The sequence below is a fragment of the Mytilus californianus genome, unplaced genomic scaffold, assembly GCF_021869535.1.
Source record: "Mytilus californianus isolate M0D057914Y unplaced genomic scaffold, xbMytCali1.0.p SCAF_11, whole genome shotgun sequence".
In the NCBI taxonomy this organism is placed as follows: domain Eukaryota; kingdom Metazoa; phylum Mollusca; class Bivalvia; order Mytilida; family Mytilidae; genus Mytilus; species Mytilus californianus.
In genome coordinates, this window is record NW_026262593.1 from 13,449,613 (window position 1) to 13,471,879 (window position 22,267).

Here is a 22,267-nt window from a genome sequence, read left to right on the forward strand (position 1 = left end):
TGACGATATAAAATAACCATTTAACCTATGTCAATATATGGAATGCTCAAAATCTTTTATTCAAATAATTTATCTATATTCCATTATGAAGACGGTGTGAACATTAAACAAATTGTTTACTATATCTGACGATTCCTGTCAATATAAACAAGATAAAACAAACCGTGCGAACTCAAAGGACGAGACAAACCTGGATATATAAACAGGGGGTATACAAAAGTATAGGTCGGCTGGCTTGAGTATCCTACCAATAACACCACATCAGTCATATATAGTACATGTAATGTGAAAAGACGTTTAATGTAAGATCACTAGTCATACTATGTAGTACTATAGTATTTAATACGCATTAAAAACGAAGAGCTGGTACCTATTTCAATCGTTTTCTGAAATAAATAATAGAGATCTAGAGAGTTTTTGAAACCGCATAAAAACCACAAATGTATTATTCTAAACGTGTTTTTTTCTTTGGTTTTGATAACTAATGGAAAATTCAGAACGTCCGAAAGCAAAGTCTTATATTTATAAGTAGGTAAAATGCGTATTTCGTGATAATAGAACGTGACTTGATGATGTCAATGGGAAGGAAATATAGTTTTAGACTGTATCACAGGAACAAACACGCCGTGTTCTTCGGATTATACGTATTACATCACAATAACCTATTTTTAAATTTTTAAATTGAAACAGTTCATCCGAGCATACCATCTATCCATAGAAAGTGAAAAGGTTAAATATAAATACAAATACCCCCACAAATACTTATAACTAAGGTTAATAATAATGTTTATTTATTACTTAAAATTAAATTGTGTTATAAAATATGCTAAACATGAACAATAATCTCTAACTAAGAAGTTATAATTATTTATTTTGAATTCCACAAATAATTAGACTTAAGAAATGTCTTGGACTTATCTTTAAAAAAGACTGTCTGTTTGAAGCAGATTTAGCATTAGTTCAGTAATATATCACTACATATGTTGACCTATATTGACATCTGTCTTTTTTATATAAAGATGTTTATTGTGTTGAAAGCTTTTTGTAGTTTTCATCAAATCTTCTTTTTTAAAACGAATACTGTTTTTTAATAATCATATATTTTTGCTGATAGCGTTTAACGTGATTGTTTGTTTTATGAATTGCATCTATTTTACTCGTGTTCTGTTACAGACCCCAAGAAATGTCGATTGAGGGGACAATTTATATATATGAACCATAGCGAAGAATAAGAGAGATTATTTTTTTATCATTTGCTCTTGCTTTATAGAAGAAATATCTATATAAGTTGTTATTTTTTTTTATAGAAAGAAAGAACATTCGAACATTTGCACCGTCTTTAATCACCATTAGAGAAATCTCCTTTTTTTATGTACTTTGTTTTTTATTGTGTTTTGTGGTCTTTTGTTTCTTTTTTAATACACGCTCCAGTTAACGAACGTATCAGCTATACAGAGTTTCATTCAAGTTCCACATGCAGTGGGAATACTAGAACAGACACGTTGAATAATTTATTATGTGAGATAGTCAATTCAATGCATGGAAATTGGTCTCTGTTTACAGGACATTTAAAGTTATCAATAAAATATTTGTAAATCTCTTTAAACCGACGGATGATATTATGATAAATATTTAATGTGTCACTGCATAACAAATATGTGATCATGTTTTAGTCTGTATATATATATGTTTTATGCTCCATGTTATTTGTCTCTATGATTGTACGAACTGATCAATGAATATGGAGCCACTATCGTCTCTCTCTTTTTTGTATGTCTATGGTGATTCCGTCAAAAGGACAGAGAATGCACAGTGGCAAAACAAAAACCACCTGTACCACAGAAGTACGACTCAACTGCAAATAAAACACATGTCTACTATAGTGCGACCGAGCGGAAAATAAAACACATGTCTTCCAAACTGCGGCTCAGCGGCAAATAAAACACATGTCTACCATAGTGCGACTCAGCGGAAAATAAAACACATGTCTTCCAAACTGCGGCTCAGCGGCAAATAAAACACATACTAGTATCTTCCAAATTACGGCTCAGCTGTAACGAGAAAGACTACTCGGATACACTAACATCGCAAAAGAAAACGAATTCAGTAAGAGAGACTAAACACCGAAGAAGCAAAATATATATAGCCGTTAAAAACGATTTTAAATATAAAAACACTGAATACAACAGAGAACAGTCGAAATGTTAAAAACTACTTAACCAAGGGAAACTGTACCATCAGAACACAACATAACTATTAAAACGACTTCACTAAAAAAACTGTACATTAGCAGAAAACGACACATTACATAAAAAAATGACCACAAAAGTATAAGTATACTAAATATAAAACTAAAAGTTCCCAAAATTGACCAACATCTATCTGGACTACCATTTAACCAAGTCCTGTTATCATGTCAAAACTGCATTGGCATGCATTGATTACTGATTTCCGTATGTTCTCGAAAGGTATAGGTAAACGGTGCAAATTGATTGCATCCATAAATTCAACATTGTTTACAAATATCATCAAGAATATGTTTACATACCCTATTACACCTACAGGAATATATTGATATGATCATTTACGTCACAGGGTGGTCATGTTACATTTAAACAGCCATACATTGTAATAGGCCACATTTACGTTGTTAACATCCATGTCTCATATATTTCAAACGTCGTCCCAAAATAAGCAGAAACGCCTTTTCCCATGAGAAGCTTTAAAACCAATTAATTTAATAAGTAATATGAAGACCTTGGTATTGCCTATATAGAGATGCATCCTTCATGAGAAAAAGTCCCTCAAATACACAGTTAGCATTGTAGTCTTAAAAATACACAGTTAGCATTTTAGTCTTAAAAATACAAAACATCAATAATTAACATCGACAATTTTGTTATAATCTGTAGTGTACTATGGTATTCTTTTAACCAACTATGTGCAAATACTATCCCAGAATTCTTTATGTAAGACAGGAACCCTTATTACTTAAGACGACAGCAACCCTCATTACCCATGGCGGCCTTGTTTGATAATGTTTTAAGCCATAAATTGTAAAAGTGTATAAATTTCCTTGCTTGTAATTAGCCAAAAACCTTTTTTTTATCCATTGACTTTTAGATTTCCAAATAATCGTCCATTTATTGGTTCTCATTTCAAAACAACTTAAAGAGAATGGAAAACAATACACGTAGAAATTAAGTACACGAGTGTTTAATGTGATATTCATAAATCCACTCCTGATTATATGGTCTTGCTGATCACACACACATATATATATTTTCTGGGTTGCCTCTGTTGAAATGATGAGTTCTGAAGATTATCATCCAAGGCCATCTCATAAATACCATTGCAGCTCAGTACATAATGACTTCGCTAATAAATTCCATTGTTCCACAGTACATATCAACTTCACTAACTATAATGTCATACATCTCTTTAAGCAGTTATCCATTGCATGTATGTATGTGCATATTAATCACGGGGATAGCTCAACAGTAGACTTTTTTTCATAAACGCCCATCTTTTATCCGAATGCATCAGAATTTGAAATGATGTACATACAAGTGTATTATTATACATAAAAGTATATTGGTGTATATACCATGATGATATATATGTATCATCTGGTACGCTTGGTGCTGACAACATACAAGTGCATTGTTGTAAATACACGTATACTCTCACTCGTTTGGTACAGTCGGACTGACAACATACAAGAGTATTAAGGTATGTATATGGATTCTCTCCCTCATCTGGTACGCTCAGGTCTAGTGCTGGCAACATACAAGTGCATTGATTTCTGTATATGTATACGCTCACTCATCTGGTGCAGTCCGGCTCAGTGGCGGATCCAGAACTTTTAATAAGGGGCCCACTGACTGACCTAAAGGTGGGCCCACTGACTGACCTAAGGGGGGTCCACTCCAGTCATGCTTCAGTGATTCCCTATATAATCAACCAAATTTTTCCCACAAAAGGGGGGGGGGGGCGGACCCCCCCAGCCCCCTCCCCCCTTGGATCCGCATATGTGGCTGACAACATACAAGTGCATCGATGTATGTATAATGTATACTCTCGCTCGTCTAGAACGCTCGGTGCTGACAACATACAAGTGCATCGATGTATGTATAATGTATACTTTCGGTCAACTAGAACGCTCGGTTCTGACAACATACAAGTGCATCTATGTATGTATAATGCATAGTATCGCACATCTAGAACGCTCGGGCTGACAACATAAACGTGCATTGTTGTATGTATGCATTGTTGTATGTATAATGTATACTGTTGCCCAGCAAGATCGCTCGGGGTTGACAACATACAGGTGCGTTGATATATTTATAATGTATACTCTCGCTCATCTAAAACGCTCAGGGATGACCAACTACAAGTGCATCGATGTATGTATGTGTATACTCTCGCTCTTCTGACAACATACAAGTATTTTGATGTACGTAATTGTATATACTCTTGCTCATTGGGTACGCTTTCAGTCGATAGTATATGGGGTTATCAAAACCAAAATGGCTTAGAAAACAGCCAAGACAGCCTATGGTCAAGTTTGCTTAAAGAGTGGCCAACTTAAATAAAATACAGTTACGTAAATCATAGTTTGAACATTCGAATCAACACTTACTGGAGGTGTGATGAGACGATTAAAGCACTAAATTTTCTCCTTGACAACATTTATGTATACCTTTCGGCAATAAAATTTATCGACAGTTTGTTGGTATTCCTATGGGCACCAATTATGCCCCTTTAATAGCAGACTTGTTCCTTTACAGTTAATGACCAAACTCAGTAAAGAATCGTCTAAATTCCATTTCATTGATAAATTCAACAACACTCACCGTTATCTTGATGATATGTTTTCGTTAAATAATCAAGAATTCTCTAAATATACTGCTGAAATTTACCCAAAGGAACTTACTCTAAATAAATCAAATATTAACAGCAATAACTGTCCTTTCCTAGATTTAGATATTTCAGTATTACACCAGAAACTCTACACAAAAATTTACGACAATAGGGGTGATTTTTTTCTTTCCCTATTGTTAATTTTCCCTTTTGGACGGTGATGTTCCTTTGGCACCGTCTTACTGTGTTTATATATCCCAACTCGTTCGTTATAGGCTCGTGTATGTAGTGCCGTTTTGGATTTCAATGAGCGCAATGTATGTATTACTAGTAAATTATTAAGTCAGGGATGTCATTACCACAAATTACTTAAAACCTTTACTGAATTCCTCCATAGATACACAGATTTGGTCTGCAAGTTTGGCTGTATACCTGTAGAAACCTTATTTCAAACGGTATGGTACATCCTAAATTTTATGGCGATTTAAGATGTTGTAAACCGACCCCGGGTATTTATAGATACGATTCGGGAAAACTTATCAATCCTTTAAATAAATTTATTCTTTAAGGTTACCTATTCAACACTGTAATTAAATCTTTGAATATTGTTTTTATTGGTGTAAATATTGATTTTGTTATCAGTAAATTAAAACCATACTAAATATTATACATATTTACTTTCACGGTACTACAATCTCATGTTTTCCCTGACTGTCAATGACGTTTTTACACTAAGTCTATTGGATGTTGGATGTGTACTGATTGATATTTTAGTCTTAGATACATAATTTTTTTTATTAGTTGATATTGGCTTTGAACTAGCTGTCAGTAACTGCGAGTACTCTCAGATCTGTGCTTAGTGTCTTTTTGTTGTGGGGATGTATAAGTACCTGTCCACGTCCACTCTGTGTTTCTGTTAGATGTATTTATATGTGTATCCATCTGATGAGTTAAGCCTTTTTCAACTGTTTTTATAGTTTGTTCTAATGTTGTACTGTTACACTACTGTCCCAGGTTAGGGGTAGGGTTCAGCGCTCACAAACATGTTTAACCCCGCCACATTCTTTATGTGCCTGTCCCAAGTCAGGAGCCTACAGTTCAGTGGTTGTCGTTGGTTCATGTCTGTCATATTTGTTTTTTCGTAAATTGTTTTGTTATAAATTAGGCTCGTTACTTTTCTCAATTGAATTGTTTCATATTTTTCATGTCGGGGCCTTTTAATAGCCGACCATACGGTATGAATTTTTCTCAATGATGAAGGCGATACGGTTACCTATAATTGCTTAAATCCACTTCATTTGAACTTTGATGGATAGTTGTCTCATTTGCAATCATACCTGCCACATCTCCATATTTTTATATTTATCGTTTAAATCATATGTCCCTATACCGAAGCACTGGCCACTAAGACATTAGTAGATTAAGGATGTTCGCTTCTCTTGTTTTTGACTTTTTGTCAGATATTCGGAATCCTCTAGTTTTATCCATGTAGTGCCAATAAAAATTTTGCCCATTGACCCCTACTTTTCTTTTCATAATTTTATTGCATATAGTTTTAAAAGTCATTTCTGAAAATTTTATAAAATCCTTGTTATTTTTTCATAGATTTTGAAAGGAAAAAGTTGTCAATGTCAAATGTATGAAAAGTCTAGAGAGAACCATTTCCCGCCAAAGTTTTAACTGATTATATCTCAAAAACTAGAACACGGACCTATCATTTTTTTCTAATTTCTATGTTCCCTTATTCACATTCTATCAATCTATAATAGTCTTTTAAAAACCTTGTTATTTTGAAACAGAGGAGCGAACATCCTTAACACGCAATTACCAGCACCATATGCTTTCAGCCCTTGTCCATCGTTTATAGGATATTATGGTGTCTATATAGTATCTTCTTTATTACGTATAACTTTAATATCCCTTTTCTAACACCGATTAAAATTTCTCTTTCTATTCATGTAAATCTATTGTTACTTAATGCTATAAACGGTCACGATTTACAAATGAAAGCCGATGGACTAAGGATAAATTTACTTTCAAATTATCTTTATCTGAAGGTTTTATTAAATATCTCACGACTTCCACTATCATTTATTCTTGTCTGAATACTCCGAAAGGTCACATGATTCACATAACCGGCCAAAGGCAGCGACGTCCTACGTGAAATAATCTATTGGGAGCTTATTCCAGTATTCTTACATCCGATTGCAGTACAATAATAGACTATGAAATCTAAATATAAACAAGTTACATCACACAAATCAATTGCATCTGACGTCAATCCACAGAATCGATGTTAAGACAATAGCAAATCTTCCTTTAATATTTGTCTAGTAGAATCGTAACTGTATTAGATAAAATACCACAACAATAAAGCTACAATCTAGGTGTATTAATATCCATTATCAGACGCCGATTAAGAAATTTAAAAAAAAGAGGGGGAGGGTCTATCTGTAACATTATCTCGTTTTTTAGACAAAATATTCGGTGAAATAATGGAACTGATGTTAAATCAACAACGAAGTATACGCGTTAGACCTATGTAGTAAGTGAATCTCTGTGCAAGGGGACAACAGCACGACAAGGGAACTGAGTGGTTGATTGTTATGTGTCTAACGTCCAGTGGCATATATTTCAAGCATGTTCTGGACGAGAACAAATTAACAAATAAAGAATAGTTAGGTCTTGCAATAGTGGTCAACCGGGATGAAGAGTTATATATTTAGAATGCCACAGAAAAATATGGGTACATATTGGATAAGGACAGAAAAATAGCTTTAAAACAGGCCACCTACGGGCCCCTCAAAGTTGTTACAAGGGTTCTTTAGCTCGCGGAGTTAATGACACTCACCTACACGAGGCATCGTATTTAACGTCCGCATTCTGACCGTACATGGCAAATTCTGCATGCACTGCCAAATGATGCCCCATTTTGGCGAGGGTTTTACTGCCGGGTTGGAAGATGACCAAGAAATGACCATATTTCTATACCCAGTCAACCTTATTGATTGGGAACTGACTACCACACAATCTTTATTACAACTGACCTTTTGTTAACGGGGCAACTAAAGAGACAAAATAAAAACTGCAGGCAGAATCTATTCTTCATCAAGCTCTAATTTGAACTCAGGGAGATAAAATGGAAACGTAAACTTCACATAACCGATTGATTGGTTGTTTATTTAACTTCGGATGGCAATAATTCACATGACCAAAAGAGATATACGTCACAGAGACAACAACCCAACGACAAAAACAACCAAATATAATTAAAGTCAGCATACAGTCTACAACAAGATAGGTGTCTATACAATGTTCAAAGCTCAAAAATGTACCGATTCCCACTTTAATACTTTCTATAAGATAGACGAAAGTATATAACCCAAGAGTGCCCCAAGAGTTACGCCAGATTATACCAATTTATATTAGGTGACATTATGAAATAAATGGAGAATGTGTCCATGGGACACAGATGATGCCCTCGCTTGCATATTACGTTATAAAGGGGCATAACTCTAGAACGGTAAAAGTGACGCGACTCAAATTCGAACCTGATCTGTGTTATGTGGTATAATAAGCATTGTGTATAAGTTTCATAGCATTTGGTTGAGGCAAACTTAAGTTTTTGGGACGTCCGTACGTCCACACTTAATGCCTCATCCTGTAACGGCGGGGCATAAAAAGTAGAAAGTTCAATGTAAGAAGATGCCCGATGTATAAAGAAAGAACGTACTGCTGGTTGATTATAAAGACAATTTAAGAAAAACGATAGAAAAAGGAAAAGGTCCACCGACTGTTATAGGTGAATGACACAGAGCTTAAAGTAAGGTGCTGATTTACAGATTAAAAGACAACCTTGAAAGTTACAGAAAGCTGGCATAAGATACCTACATAAATTTAAAGCATTCAGACATGATGTAACACGCTGCAATGTGTATTAACCAAATTGTTACTTCATCTATAATAACATAATAAGTGTAAAGAGACAATTAGTTATATCTGTAGGAGTTTTACATATTAATGAGACTAGTCGGTTATTTCTAAGGAATACAGAGGGGGTTGTTTCAGTGTATCATAGCTTCATGTAATTACTACTATGGTACTTAATGCATTAGTATGGTTGTTTCTGAGCAAACAGAAGAAAACTACTAGCAATAATATTGTAATGTATAGGCTTTACAAACATGAATGTAAATATTATTAAAAAATCTTCCGTCTTTTTTGTATCTCATCCAGGGTTATATCGCTTCATTTTTTTTTTGCGCCAAAAAATATCATACTTTTCCTTGAGCAAATCAAGGTTAGACTAGTTGTCGCTATACTGTGTGTTTGCTATGTAAACGAATTTACGTTCTTTTTTTTTAATTCCAGGAATAACATTGTTGTCACAGCTGTATTTACTTCCTGGTCCGGCAGATGGCGCTTTTCTAGGAAAAAAATATTGACACATGATATGTGAATATCTCTTGTTACACGCAAAATAAGAATAAAAAAACACTGGCATTGTCAAATTGACCGATTTCTCATTGTACTTTTAAGAACATGTGACATAGTAAGGCAAAATTATGCATGAGTATAGTTCCACCTACTTTAGATTTGATAAACAGAGATGTTGAAGTACAACTTGAAATTGTTGCGTCTGTAAGACACAAATGATGCCCCCGAATGACCATAAGAAATTATACTGAAATTTAACACTATGTATGATCGATGATCTATCTTTTATTTTTATTCTGAATGTCTACACTTGCAGGACTGAATGTCCAGCCAAAAGGTTTCAACTTTCCAGTTTTAGTAGTCACCAAGTTCAACTTTCAGGTATTGATTAAATATTTGACAATACTGAAAAATCTTATTTATTGCATTAGGGACATTAAATTGTAGTTTTACAAACCATGTTTTCAATTATATAGCACGTGAGAAGGAAATGAAGTCCAACTACCGGTTTTTGTGAATATATAACATCCCCCTTTCTGATTTTAGTACACAAAAATGATTAAGTCCAAATACCTGTATATTTGAAAAAACAAAACAAAATCCTGTTGACATGCACACTTCCTTTATGCGTACAAACAACATACAAAATATCAAAGCTGTAGCTCAAAACCTGTAGTAGGAGATAGCCGGGCAAACCATGATCTCTTTATGCAGCTAGTACCAAAAAAATGATTGAGTCCAAATACCTGGCATTTTGAGAATATTTGAAAAAAATCAAAATCCTGTGGACATGCACATTTCTTTTATGTGTAAAGGCATCCTACAAAATATTAAAGCTGTAGGAGATAGCCAGACATATCACGTGTCTATATCCGGACGAACAGACAAACGGACGGACGGACAGGGGTACATTAATATGCCCCTCGACATTTTGTCACGGGGCAGGTTAATTCATATATTTACATAGTCTTATCTGGGAATTTTTTTTTGGCACAACTTTTACGCGTCGATCTGGCATACACATTTATAAGCCTGATATCTATGATGAGTTCAATTGTACGATCTTGTATTACAGTCTGTTATTCAACTGGTCAATATAAAATGGGGGAGGATTTTTGAGATCTAAAAAAAATTCTAAAATTAGTCGGAACAAGGATGGACAACCTTCTTTGGTAACCTCCTTAGTCGGAACGATTTATACATAATGTATCTTGATAGATCGCAGTCATATTTATTGTTGAAGGCCGTAAACGGTATGTGGACATATAGATGTCTCTTTTTATTATGTCGTTGGGTTGCTGTCGAAATGACATTTACGCCGCATCTACTTTTATTCCTATCTATCTATTATTTGTATACTGTAAATAATCGGTATCCGAATTGTTGTTATTTCCCCGAAGTTAATTGATCCAAAAACTATTCTCCATTTTCTCATTCTACGCATCCAATATACAATTCCAGTGAAAAAACATAGTTATTTTGAAAAATGATATGATATTGTTTAGTATTTTGATTGGCAGACCAAAATTGTTTCCTGCACGAGATCAAAACTAATTTTTTTCCCACGCAAACGATTGATTTTGCTTCGACTTTTACGATGAGAAAGTACATGTTTAAGCTGAAAATCGATGATCGATCGATGAAGGATAAAACATTTAAATGATCAGTTGTTCGAACAGAAACACAACTTCAGTCAGTTTAATTATGTTTCAATAGCAAAATCGAAAGTGAAAATTTGATTTATTACCAATCTCTATAGAAATAGTCATACAACTGAATCGTGCAAATAGTTTTAAAGCGTCGCATTCAAGTAACCGTTTTCAATAGTTTGTAATTTTGAAAGAAAGCATAATGAAATTTTTTCGACTTTCATAAAACGGATAACATTTGATTTGGTTAAAAGACGCATTGCAATTATTTGCATCAATATCGTTCAGCTGATCCAGTTAAGTATTGATATAATTAGTGGATTGAAGTCATTTCCCTCAACTAAGAAAACAACTTCTTTCGTTATTTATATTTTACCAAGAAATATAAAATCTGCCAATTTCATATCTTTTTAAAACGGTTACATTTATTGACCAGAATTGCAAAACAGAATCATAGCAAACCTGCTTAAAAAATCTTGTAATAGCAAATAGTTGATTCAGACCGATCCGCAGATCGTTTGACTGACTTAAGCTATATACCGTCAAAATAATTGTTACGGACCGATCGTTTGACTGACTTAAGTTATATACCGTCCAATTTCAGGAGTAGTATATTAACAGGTATACACCATACAATCAACATGGAAACCGTACTTAACCCCTATATACATATACCCGTATATCTATATTAACAAGTTAACACCATACACTCTACATGGAACCCGTACTTAACCCCTATATACATATATCCGTATATCTATATTAACAAGTTAACACCATACTCTACACGGAACCCGTGCTTAACCCCTATATACATATACCCGTATATTTATACTAACAAGTTTACACCATACAATCTACACGGAACCCGTACTGAACCCATATATACATATACCCGTATATTTATACTAACAAAGTATACACCATAAATCTACAGGTACTTAACCCCTATATACATATACCCGTATATTTATACTAAAAGGAAACCCATAAACTAAAGACAACGTAAGATCTAAAAAAATATTCAACATGTACTGTTTAAGGCTCGAGGTAGAATCATAAAACATGAAGGTGTAACATGCACAGCGCTGAAGAGGCAAAGTCCAAAGTCGTGTCACCGAGTACCAATCATGATTGTCAACCGATTTATAGTCTTATGTACATTATCTCCTGGGTCTAGACCAACAGCGCACTCGTCATTACACAGATCTGAAGTGTCACATGGGTATCGTTTTCTCCACTGTCATTGCGTTACCTGACTACCAGGTATGAAGGTATTTCATTCAGTACTTTTTGTGTACATTTACTTAAGTATTCAGTTACACGAATTGAATATATGGAACATGATACAACTTGGTCTACTGACACGATTGTATATGTTTACCTCTTCGTGTGATTAAAACTCAAAACGAGGGTGTATGTAACTATATATCTATTTTTACTCATTATTCGATTTCCATTTCAACCAAGTCGTTTTGAAATTATCGACAATCGAGACGTTTCAATTGTAATATAACCAAGATTTCCATTGTTTAATCGTGTTACAAGTATTTTGATAAGAGTGTCCCATTATTTGGTTATGTCCGATTCTAATTACAATTTTATTATGTTGTCGGTCAACGAATGAAACAATTTGTAAAAAGACTTTAACACTTCTGTATACATGTGAAGCACTCAAAACGCCCATATAGTGTATGTATAAATATGTATGTTTTTATCATTTCTTTATCATTATATTTATTGTGTTATTATTATTATTATTATTATTATTATTATTATTATTATTTGTTTACATTTTCAATAAATATCTCAATACACCAAAGTCATTTCCGGGTGTATGTAAACACAAACTAAATTTCCTACTCAAATTGTACAAGGACAATTGTGGTTTTGATTCTTTTCCAATGGTCACAAGACTTTTTTGGAATTGTTCCAGCCGCCAAATCTGTAGCTTACGTGTGTCTCTACACATTTGATTAAAACAAACAAATATTTCATAAATCTTAATGATGATTGTACTCATGACGTCTGTGATTTATGGTTTTATGCCAATGATATTGACACAAATGCATTTTAAAACGGACTTAAGGATCAAAATAAATTCCATGTCTTGTGCCAATTGATAATTTGACAAAAATTTAAATCCATTTTTACAAAACAAATAGTTATAATGGTTTCGCAACAAATGGCTGGAACACCTCATAACATTAAACAAATACCAAGCTAATACTTGAAAATATAGTTTACATATAAATTATAAAGTTTTCAGGTATTTCCTCTTTACTACACCTAGTATCAATTTCATTGGATGACTGATTGATCATAAAATCTGAAGGGTTGTTTGGGATACACAACTAGAAACTATCCATCAGTAAGACCAGTGCTGTGGAAGCGTCTGTCCTGCTCTTTGGAATGACCAGTAGTCAGTTCTTCGACACTGACCATGCATACATTATCAGATATACATACTGATAAACTTCGTTTGCAAAAGTATCGAAAAAAGAAAATCGACTCCCCCCCAAAAAAAACTGAAATAAATCCAAATGTTAAAATCAAAATTTATCTCGGGTTGCTTCTGTGAAATATGAAGAAGCTTCAGTCCACAGTTTGATAAAAATCTATGAAGTTTTGACATAGTTATTCATTTTTGTATCAATGTCAGACCTATATAGTTGCACTTTTAAAATATGTAATTTTTTGTTTGTCCAAGGTCAATGGTTTTCACCGGATTTTCATACCACAGGAAAAGTCGACATATTGAGGATAAGGTTACAATAAATTCAGTGTATTAAATATTCACCAACTATACACTAATATGACATTTCTGGTCAAATAATTATTTGAGCAATGAACAAATGATAAAGACTATGATATATGGTGTTTTACACAAGACTCCAAGGGTTGACAACGATAAGAATCTATATGGTAATCCCTAGGCTTCTTATTACAGCAGTAAAACCTATGCACTGCTAAAATGAAGTCCGTTTATTAATACGCAGTCCGGTCCGGATGGAATTGGGACACCTGAACTATAAAACCTGGTCAGATAATCCTTCATCCATGAATTAAACGTCCTAAAGGATAACATTGTGTGTGTCTTCCTTTTCTATTTCTCTATTTCTCTTTTTTTTTCTATTTATTATTAACTTTTTCCTGAAAATATTTTACATAGTTATAGAGATTAAAGATTTATGAGTTTACGTTTAATGATAATTCAAAGGAACGATGTAAACTAATATTTTTAGTAGATCTTAACCACTTATGTAGTAACATTTCTATTTTTCACATAAAATCGGCGTTGTCCTATAACTGGTCCAGTGCAAACATAATTCTGTTTAACAATTTTGTTGTTAGACTAAACTTGTCCCAGATTTCAACCATGTAAGCCCTTGCGTTTTTTATGAATACTTTTAACATTGTTTATAAACTCCTCAAAGATTGTTGTCAAAGTGGCTTTTGTACAGCCAAAACAGGTACTTAGGAATTAACGCTAATATTATTTTCATTTTTTTCCTATATTTTGTCACCTTTTTGGATTTGTACTAACAAATGCATAAATATTAAACTAACAACAGGATGAAAAACTTCTAACGGTGGGGATATAACAATGGGGCGACCAAAACAGGAAGAAATTCTAAAAAGTAAGGGGAAAGTACCGGTTCCAATTGGCGACCAAAAACTACATATGCGTAGAAGAAATATAGCATGCGAAAATATGAATATAAGACTAACAGAAAAAACTACCGTTCATAAAACACTATACACAGAGAACGATTAACAACCACGAACCACACCACCACTGCGATCTGTACGGAACGGTCAACAGTTCCTGCTCCATCATTGACATCCGATTAGAATTCTCCTCATTCGTTGCTGTTCCTTCGTATTTTATTTGTTAAACCAAACCCATGTTGTTGTTAGGTAATTTGGTTTAGAGGTTAGATATATTTTTGGTAAAGACCAGTACAATATGATGACCTATAGATATGAACTGGTGTAGATACTTCCTTCAATGCAGGAACTAAATATAGCAGCTCGAAAGAAATATATAGACACACTTCAATTTCCTTTTGATTTTTCCGTGATTATAAAAAATCTGCTAATGCATAAAAATGTTCAAAAAATGTGACGTAACTTTTGTGTAGACAAATTAACCTGTGATAATGGTTTTTACGACACAAAAGAGAACAGTAACACTGTTCAATAATGACACTCTTGCTATAAATATATCGTTAAACACCAAATGCTTGTGTTAAACCTATACTTCTTTATTGTAGTGAAGTTTGGTCTCTATATATGATTAAAGATATTACAAATCTAGAGTCAAAATATTGGTCATTGGCTACCAATAAAATTCAGATTAAATTTGCAAAAACCTTAATTGGAGTAAATAAAACAGCTGTCAATTTAGCAGTACTAGCTGAACTTGGTATGTATCCAGTTTTTATAGAAGCATTAAAACTGTCAATTGGCTTCTGGTTGCATGTGATAAAATCTGGTAATAATTGTTTACTTAAAGATGTATATAGTTCAAACCTGCAATTAACCAATGGATTTGCGAAAAAGATTGAACAGCTACATTTGTACTTGCTACATTAAATTTTTCACATGTTTGGGAAAATCATGATACTATTTCAAAAAGGCGTTTATTATATGCACTTCATACCAAACTTAATGATAGATATCTGAATTATTGGAAAGAAAATATATTTTGTGATGATAAATCATTGCACGGTAATAAGCTCAGAACATATAGGCAGCTTAAAGAAAATTACAAATTGGAAACCTATTTATTGTTAAATATTGACAGAAAAGTAATAGGACATTTTGCCAAAATTCGCATAAGTAATAGTGTTCTTAAAATTGAACAAGGACGACACACTAAAACACCTGTAGAAGAAAGAATTTGTCCCTTGTGTCTTTTAGAAGTAGAAGATGAATTTCATTTCACTATAAAATGTACAAAACTAAATACAATCAGAGAACAATTATTTTCCAAAATTAGTGAAATAGTTCCCTCTTTTTTAAATATGACTAATGAAGCAAGATTTAAATTTTTGTATACCTGTGGTGAGACTGATATAATTAAAATCATTGTAAAATTCATAAGCACCATGTATAATTCTAGAAATGCTTTATTGAGTACTTAATAACTTTGTGGTACCACCTCCTCAGCAGAGATTATATACATTCATTTATTATTGTAACAATATTTTTTTTAATAATGGAGGGGATATACAGTTATATATATATAATGTTTATAATGTGGTCAGATTTTGTTTGTATGTTTATGTATTGTCTTGGTAACAATCCTATAATTTTGGATTTTGAACCAATAAAATTATCTTATCTTATCCAAGTTGGTGAGTGATAGATGTAAAAACTCATCACATGTTAGCAGCTTTATCCCGAATTTAGGAAAGCAGTTTGCAGTTTCTGAGAAAAATGCAACGAAAATTCCATACATGAAAACACGGACAGACGGTGAGATTTGTGTTGCTCAGTATTTAGGTTTTCTATATGCAGTGATTTGTTTTTCTTTTCGTAATTTATCGTTTTTATTATGGTGATTTGGGTTTTTCTTCGACACGAACTTTGCTTGCCACTTGAATATCTTCTCTGCCTTTTTGTAATGTATATCCAAAATAGAAGCTCACTTTTCAATGAAAATTTGTTTATAGCGTGTAATGTTTTTTAACTTATGAGTAAAACAACGGTACGTCTCTATTATATTATACTACACTGTAGTTCAGTACAAACTTCTTGATGTTGGGTCTTATCAACATTGGACAAATATTATAAAATATTAATGACATATTTGTATAAACTTACCGAGATTTGATACTTGTTATATTGTATATTAGGCAATGATTCAAGTTAAGGACAAAACAAACTTCAAGGTCATTACAAGGACTTTTAAGCTTCCTGATAACTTTGTATATATATATATTTATAGTTTACCTCCGAGGTAAATAAATATCTTGATCTTGATCTTGAGAACTCAAATCAATCTATTTTGAATTTGTATAATATAAAATATTTTTAATCAAAATTCTATATAAAACTGTTTATTTCTATACTATTAGCGCCTTAGTTTCTGATAGCACTGCCATAAAACCGGATGAACCAAATGTACTAACTATGATATTTGTAAACATACATTGAAACAGAATCGGGAATAGCAAATGCAACTGAACTCACACATGGATAACGGTAAGAACGAATGAACGAACCAACGAACAAACGGATTGTCAGGACTGACGGACAGAGAAGTTTGGAAGATAGACGAACAGACGGACGGACGAACAAATTAGACATATTAATGACTTAACATCTTCCACCTTAGTCACAAGTTTTGAAATAAGTAAAACTATATTTTCTTACAAAATTCATAAATATCTGTTAATGGCAATTATCAAGTGATTCCTTCTTCTTCTTTAGGTATATAATATTCCATAGACATCCGATGATTACATATTGTCGATTCATTCAAGGCTCGGATTTGAAAACTGTGACAAGGGGGTGTTGATTACACATAAATTAAGATTCTGTTGAACTATGCTTACCAAAACTGGTATAACCTGTAAGAAAATCAAGAAACAATCTGGCAATTTTCTGTGTTTTCCAGTTTGTATAAGCATAATTTGGTTATAGCATGGAAGTATTATATTGACAATATAATACTTTCATGGTTATACTAATAAATAAATTGCCATTATCCCATTCTCCTGAGTTTGCACTCGCTCAATTCGCCGAACGGAGATAAAACAAAATCGAAAGAAAACAAAAATTGCTGCAGGTATAATACTAATATAGGACAGACAATAACGACACATGGAATACATTTAAGGTAAATCACCTTAATGTTTATTCTATCAGGTTTGATCGCCACCACTGCGCGTGAGTATGGCCACGTTTGTTCCATGTTTGACCATCGTAAACATGAGAATGACCCATTTAATTCTTAAATAAGATTCAGTTGTCGTGCCAAATCACAGCGAGGTGTATGGCTTCATTATGTGATCATGCTTTATACGAATTTGACATCATTTTCGAATATCAATTGCAGATGCTAGACACAATCGAGTAAAATTTGGTTCCCACCCAATTATTGTGAACCGGTCATGTTATAGAATAATTACCCAAACCAGGAAGAACCATTCATATTTCATTAGGGCATTTAGTAGTATTTAATATTTAAACAATTTCGACTTTTAAGCACAATTTTAGAGAATAAGATCATTATACTTTAACACAAGGAAAATTACTGCACTAAATATGCCCCTGGGTTAACAAGGGATTACGTTTTAACTTCCTGGTTCCTGTTTCCTTGACTGTAATTGTATTATTATTATTCTAATATTCGGTCACCTAATTTGCCAAATATGGTGTTTTTTTTTTAATTTCAATGTTAAAAATACATTTTCATAAAATTGATCTTATTTGTTTACAAACGTAATGTAAATAGTAGATTGAACGTGACAAGACTTGACAGAAATATTTCCTATTCAATATGCATTGTGATGATATGAAAGGATAACAGCTGCACAATGTAGAAGGAAAATATTCAACCTCAGTCTTACACAAGTTCAATCAAGACATACATGTACACATATAGGTAAATACTTCAATTCTAACAGAGCTGGGAAATTACGAATCTTTGTTGACAGTTTCCAACCTATATTTCCTGTAAATTTTTCACTTTTAACACATTTTAAAATTCCCCCATTTAAATAGCATAAAAATTGTCCTTGCTGTCATGTTTCCGATAGGAATAACATATTATATAGTTTTGTCAATTTATAGATTTTAAAAGTTATACTGCGTCAATAGACCAAGAGATTTAAATGTTATAAAAAAAACGATGAATATGAACTGGCGACTCAGATTAATTGATTGATTATTTGATGTTTATCGCCACTGTCAGCACAATATTGGCTATTTGTATACGGCCAGTTTATATAGACGGAGGAGTGCCCGTATGAACTATCGTCCTTCGGCAGGAAAACTGGCAATCCTAGTCAATTAAGATTGAAGTCGAACGCACCTGCCACGTGCGGAGTTCGAACTTAATACCTCTGCAATAACAGGCTATTGATTACTGTAGATGACGGCGACTACGAACAGCAAGTGCCGTCAATAGTTCACACTCAATGATTCTATATGGACCACGCTGACTCAGTTGGGTTCTACGAACAGCAAGCGCTCGCAATAGTTAACACTCAATGGTTCTCTATGGATCACGCTGACTCAAAAGGGTTCTACGAACAGCAAGTGCCGTCAATAGTTCACACTCAATGGTTCTCTATGGATCACGCTGACTCAATAGGGTTCTACGAACATCAAGTGCCGTCAATATTTCACACTTAATGGTTCTATATGGACCACGATGGCTCAATATGGTTCTACGAACAGCAAGTGCTCGCAATAGTTCTCACTTAAAAGTTCTCTATGGACCACGCTGGGTCAATCGGTTTCTACGAACAGTAAGTGCTCGCAATAGTTCACACACCTGCCACGTGCGGAGTTCGAACTTAAAACCTCTGCAGTAACAGGCTATTGATTACTGTAGATGACGGCGACTACGAACAGCAAGTGCCGTCAATAGTTCACACTTAATGGTTCTTTATGGACCACGCTGACTCAATAGGGTTCTACGAACAGTAAGTGCTCGCAATAGTTCACACTTAATGGTTCTCTATGGACCACGCTGGCTCAATAGGGTTCTACGAACATCAAGTGCCGTCAATAGTTCACACTTAATAGTCCGCTATGGAACACGCTGGCTCAATAGGGTTCTACGAACATCAAGCGCCGTCAATATTTCACACTTAATGGTTCTATATGGACACGCTGGCTCAATATGGTTCTACGAACAGCAAGTGCTCGCAATAGTTCACACTTAAAAGTTCTCTATGGACCACGCTGGGTCAATAGGTTTCTACGAATAGTAAGTGCTCGCAATAGTTCACACTTACTGGTTCTTTATGTGTCACGCTGGCTCAATAGGTTTCTACGAACAACAAGTGCTCACAATAGTTCACATGTACTGGTTATCTATGGACCACACTGACTCAATAGGGTTCTACTAACAGCAAGTGCACACAATAGTTCACACTTAATAGTTCTCTATGGACCACGCTGGCTCAAAAGGTTTCTACAAACAACAAGTGCCCACAATAGTTCACACTTAATGGTTCTCTATGGACCACGCTAACTCAATAGGTTTCTACTAACAACAAGTGCCCACAATAGTTCACATGTAATGGTTCTCTATGGACCACGCTGACTCAATAGGCTTCTACGTAAAACAAGTGCCCACAATAGTTCACATGTAATGGTTCTCTATGGACCACGCTGACTCAATAGGGTTCTACGAAAAACAAGTGCCCACAATAGTTCACACTTAATGGTTCTCTATGGACCACACTGACTCAGTAGGATTCTACGAACAACAAGTGCTGACAATAGTTCACATGTAATGGTTCTCTATGGACCACGCTGACTCAACAGGGTTCTACGAAAAACAAGTGCCCACAATAGTTCACACTTAATGGTTCTCTATGGACCACACTGACTCAGTAGGGTTCTACGAACAACAAGTGCTGACAATAGTTCACACTCAATGGTTCTATATGGACCACGCTGACTCAATAGGCTTCTACGAACAAGTGCCCACAATAGTTCACACTTAATGGCTCTTTATGGACCACACTGACTCAGTAGGGTTCTACGAACAACAAATGCCGTCAATAGTTCACACTTAATGGTCCTCTATAGACCACACTGACTCAATAGGGTTCTATGAACAGCAAAAGCTTGCAATAGTTCACGCGTAATGGTTCTGTATGGAATAGGCTGATTTAAATGGGTGTAACTATTTACTAACTATACTATAAAACTCTTTTCAATTTATTTTGAACTATATAATCTTCAATGTATTGTTATGCACCAATGCAATATTCTAATAATTAACTGACGAGAATTCGATAAAAAAAATATTTTTTTAAAGGCAATACTATCATTAATGTCATTGGATAATATACTACATGACAACCAGCAACACGAAGAGGAGTATACACGCTATAGATACTTTAAGTATTCAGTATTCAGTATTCCAGCTAATATCTGTCAATATCTCATGCCGAGAATACATTCACCCTTCAATCATACTTCATTTGATTTTTAATTAAGATTCGTCAATAATAACAGGCTTCAATAACTTGTAGGTATATTCCTTATAATAAACGTTTTATTGATAGCATACAATTTGTTTTGACGGGGAGATGACATTTCCCGCCAAAGTAGGCAGCAGTCATTTGCAAATTCGATTAGCTTCGTCTATAGAAGATGTACACGACCTTGCTGAAGGACAAGGACGTAGAAGGTTGTTGGCTTCTACAACTAAGGTCGCCCAGTAATCAATATTCGATCTTTTATTAGTCTTTTCACATACCGCAACGGATTAGTTCAAACGCCAAAAAGAATTAATTTCTTTTCACTCGGGAGACATCGAAGAACAGCTATCAATAACGCAAGATTACTTTCTGTCTTGTTTTAGCAGCTCACTCGTTCACCCTAATGAAGAGAAATACCTTAGCAGATTAATTTATTTCAATAGCAAGGCTATATTTGTAACGGACAATTTACACTTGGTTATGACAATTAATTAGCGCCAGTCTAAAGAATATACTCGTGACCATCAGATCAATGATAAGAACCTTTAACAGCTACAATTATTTCTTTGATCTCTGAAGGAGAAGTTTCTGGACACACGACTTAATTAAAACTTCTAGATTTCATTTGCTGTCATCTGTGATGTGTTCTAGTTTCATTTACATGGTTCAAGGAGACAAACTCATCTGCAAGCCTTCTACCTTAACGTTCAGACATCTACATCCTGGTTCAAGGAGCCGGCCAAGGAGACAAACTCATCTGCAAGCCTTCTCCTTAACATTCAGGCAACCTCGTCCTGGTTCAAGGAGACGGTCAAGGAGACAAACTCTTCTGTCAGCCTTCTCCTAAACGTTCAGGCATCTACATCCTGGTTCAATGAGACGACCAAGGAGACCAACTCTTCTGTAAGTCTCCTCCTAAACGTTCAGGCAACCTGATCCTGGTTCAAGGAGACGATCAAGGAGACAAACTCATATACAAGCCTTCTCCTTAATTTCATTCATCCACACTGGTTCAAGAGGGCGGTTATGGAGACGAAATCATATCTACATCATTTGTTAACTTATGACTATGCACGTGCACGATACGTGGGATGTTATAAACTTAGGCTATCCTTCCAGAGCACCACAGTTCATCAGTAT

At 34.3% G+C, this 22,267-nt stretch overlaps 1 protein-coding gene and 2 long non-coding RNA genes across 7 annotated transcripts in view; 1 reads left to right on the forward strand and 2 right to left on the reverse strand.

The window, feature by feature from the left end:
• Positions 1 to 22,267, reverse strand: part of LOC127719590 (nucleolar complex protein 2 homolog) — a 227,607-nt gene that overhangs the window by 133,243 nt on the left and 72,097 nt on the right. The gene's annotated exons all lie outside the window — the stretch shown is intronic.
• LOC127719605 (uncharacterized) overlaps positions 1 to 22,267 on the forward strand; it is an 85,287-nt gene that overhangs the window by 1,482 nt on the left and 61,538 nt on the right. The gene's annotated exons all lie outside the window — the stretch shown is intronic.
• LOC127719607 (uncharacterized) lies at positions 13,496 to 16,854 on the reverse strand. The gene is made up of 2 exons (XR_007990427.1): positions 16,782 to 16,854; positions 13,496 to 14,102 (listed from the first exon to the last, which is right to left on the reverse strand). It is a non-coding gene; the product is annotated as an uncharacterized LOC127719607 (long non-coding RNA).